A 3,940-nucleotide genomic window follows, 5' to 3' on the forward strand; every position below is an offset into this window, starting at 1 on the left:
AAGAAATTCCTCTTGACACATAATAGTCAGAAAATGAAAAGGACAGAACAAAGAAAAAGTATTAAAGTCTGGAAGGGAAAACCATCAAATAGCATAATAAGATAGACCTAATCAGAATTATACATTATTTTGCAACAAATAATTAAATGCCAGAAGGGCCTGAACACATTTCTTGCGGACACTAAGCTACCACAGACATCTGCCTAGACTAGAATTTCAATCACCATACATGGGGAAAACAAGTTACTCTATAACAAGACTGAATTCAAACAATATCTATGCAAAAACCTAGCCCGATGGAGATAGTAGAAGATAATCTCCAATGCAAAGAATTATCTCTACCTAAGAAAATACAGAATATGAATAACTTTACTACAACAACACCAAAAGAAGACAAACACATTCCTACCTTCAACAGAAAAATAAAAGCAAATAAAAATCTTTGGTCATTAATAACTTTCAAAATCAATGGGTTCGATTCTCTAATAAAAAGACAGAAGATAAAAGATTGTATGTGGAAACTAGACCAAACATTCTGCTACATAAAATAATCCCACCTCAGCAATAAAGAAATATCTTAATTCAGAGTAAAAGTTTGGAAAAACATTTTCCAAGTAAACAGTCACAAGAAGCAAGCAGGAGTAGCCATTCTATATCTAATAAAAGAGACTTTCAATGCGAAAAATCAAAGAGATAGAAAGGATGAAAACTAAATAGAGCATTAATGAAAGAGGTGTCATAAATCAATGGACCTAACAGATACCTATAAAACTTTACACTTGAGCACAACAGTGTATAAACTCTTCTCAGCACCACATGGAACATTCTACAATATAAAACAATATAGTTGGTCACAACGCAGTCCTTAACAGAGAAAAGAAAAATGCATTAACACCTTGTATTTTATCAGATCACCATGGATAAAAGCTGGACTTTGACAACAACAGACATTTTTTTAAAAGCTTATACACACATGAAACCTTCTACAACTCAGTGAAGAAACAAGAAATTTAAGACTTTCTAAAATTTAGTGAAAATATGACACAATGACTGCACTGCTAAAAGAAACGTTCGTAGTTGTCAGTACCCTCATAATGCTCTAGAGAAGGAAACCCAATAAAGAGATTGCAGGAAATAATATCAGGGCTGAAATCAGTAAGTTAATTAGAAACAAAGTACAATACAAAGAATCAATGAAACCAGAGCTGGTTCTTGGAGAAAATGAAAAAAAAAAAATAGATAATCACATAGACAATATCCAAATCAGCAAAGGCAAAAATGAAAAGGGAGAAATAATAACAGACACATAGGAAATCCAAAGAATCATTAGGTCTTTGTCAGAAGCCTGTACTTCAAAAATTTGGAAAAATCTAAACCAAATGGACCATTTTTGATAGATTTCAAATATCAAACTTATATCATAAATAAGTAATCTATTTAAATAGTCCCATAATCACTAAGGAAATTGAAACAGTCATTAAAATTTCCCATTTCAGAAGCCCAGGTCCTGATGATTTCAGCATAGAATTCTACCAGACTTTCAAAGAACTAAGAAAAATTATCCTGAAACTATTGCACAAAATAAAACAGAAGGAATTGTGCAAAACCCAACAACTGACAAAGGAGAAATATACAAAGAACTAATAAAATTGAATGCCATCAAACTAAATAATCCAAATAAAAATCGGGTACACAGATTAACTAATAAGTCTCATCAGAGGAATCTTTAATTTAAGTGAATCACCTAAAGAAATGATCAACATCTTTTGTAAACAGGAAAATGTAAATAAAAATGACTCTAAGATTCTATCCAACACCCATCAGTTTGATAAAAATTAAAAACTCAAGTGGTAGCACATGCTGTCAAGGATGTGAAGAAAGTGGAATGTTCTTACATTTAAGATAGGAATGCACAGTTTTACGACATCTTTGAAAATCAATATGGTGCTTTCTCAGAAAATTGCTAATAGCTCTACCTCACAACATATCTATCTCACAAAATAGGGAATAGTTCTAACTCACAACCCAGCTGTACCAATTCTGAGCATATACTCCAAGTGTGCTCCACCATACATCAAATAGATTTGCTTAACTATATTAACATGAAATTTAGTCCTAGGAGACAGAGACAGGAAACAATGTAGATGCCACTCAACAAAAGAATGGATAAAGAAAGTGAGGTACAATAAGATCACGGGATACTACTCAGCTATTAAAATCAAGGACACCATTAAATTTGTAGTTAAAGGCATGGAAGTATGAAAGATCATCCATAATGAGGTAACCCAGAAGCAGAAGGACACACATGGTATATACTCACTTACATGTGAAATTTAACCCAATACTACAGGATAACCATATGCAATTCATTGGCCCAAAGAAGATAAGGACAAGGAGAACCAAAAGAGTTTGATGCTTAAATATCAAACTAAATGAGAAATACAAATGACTCCAGAAGACATTGCAAAGAAGGAACAGTGTAGGAGAGGTAATGCTAGAAAAACATGAGGGTAGAGATAAGATCTGGTGAGAGTAGGGGAAGTAGGACAGAATGCTTGCAAGGAAAGAAAAACCGTATGTGGAGGCATCTCTGTGATAATATGGAGGCTTAAGACAGAGTAGGCTTCTGGGAGTGTATGGGGTTGATTCTAGCTGAGGCTTGTACTAGGAGGGCTCATGGAGAATCAAAAGGCTGAACTCTAATTAGGTAGGACTCCTTATCGAGGGAGGGGAACACCACCCCATCCACAAATGCTTTGACCTATAATTTACCCAGAGATAAAGATAGAGCAGAGGGTAAGGAAATTTTCAACCTATGCCTGTCACAAACTGCAACCCATCTCATAGGATAGAACCAACCCTGACACTATTGTGGATACTCTGCTATGCTTGCAGACAGCAAGCATTGCTGTCCTCTGAGAGGCTTCATTCAGAAGCAGATAAAAACAGATGGTGAAACTCACTGTGAAGTACTGAATAAAGCACAATGAGTCTGTGGAAGAGTCAGCAGGAAGGCTAGAAGGATGTGGAAAGGACAGGGGCATCACAAGAATATCACCAGAGCCAACTATCCTGTTACCAGTGCGGATTGCAGAGACTGAGGCACCAAGCAAAGACCATGCATGGACTGGACCTAGGCCCAATACAGAGATAGAGCCACAGAACTTCTCATATTTCATGGGGATCCCACAAAAAGGTGAATGAGAACTATTTTTGACATGGAATTTTTTGCCTACTTTTCAATCACTTCCCAGTGGCAGACTACAGAGGAAGAGAATGGGCTCAGTACTCCTGTGACTTGATGTGCTGTGGTGGGTTGTTGCTCTTATCTCCCCTTTTCTTAAGAGAAGGGAAGGGAGATGGAGGAAGAGAGAAGGAAAGTGGAACCAGGAGGAAAGACAGCTAATTTCAGGGTGTAAAGCAAACAAACAAGCAAACTAAAAAATAAATTACTTAATAAATAAAGGTCATGTGGGTAAAGCCCCATGAAAGCATTATTTTATATTTATACAAATTATACAAAATACACAAGAGTATAAGATATATATATATATATATATATATATATATATATATATATATATATATATATCATTATACATGTAGTGCTTGTGTGTGTGTATGTGTTACCAATAGGGATAACATTGTTGTTCAAAAGAACCACAGACCAACAAAAACCCGAGTACAGCTGCAAGAAATATCATGTCAAATTTGTATATAAAATCATCATACATATTAAGCATACTTTGACCGCCCCTTCTTGTATTTATTATACAAAAGTAGTCATAATGTTTTTTCCTCTAGATATGATTTCTTCAGAGGTAATAAGGGAATGGACATCCTTCTATTTTTCCTGATTTTAATGGAGTTATTTTGATTTTCTTTCAATGCACCATAATGTTGCTGCCACAATGCTTATGGTAAATCTCTTTAGTTTATA

The sequence above is a fragment of the Acomys russatus genome, unplaced genomic scaffold (assembly GCF_903995435.1).
Source record: "Acomys russatus unplaced genomic scaffold, mAcoRus1.1, whole genome shotgun sequence".
Taxonomy (NCBI): Eukaryota; Metazoa; Chordata; class Mammalia; order Rodentia; family Muridae; genus Acomys; species Acomys russatus.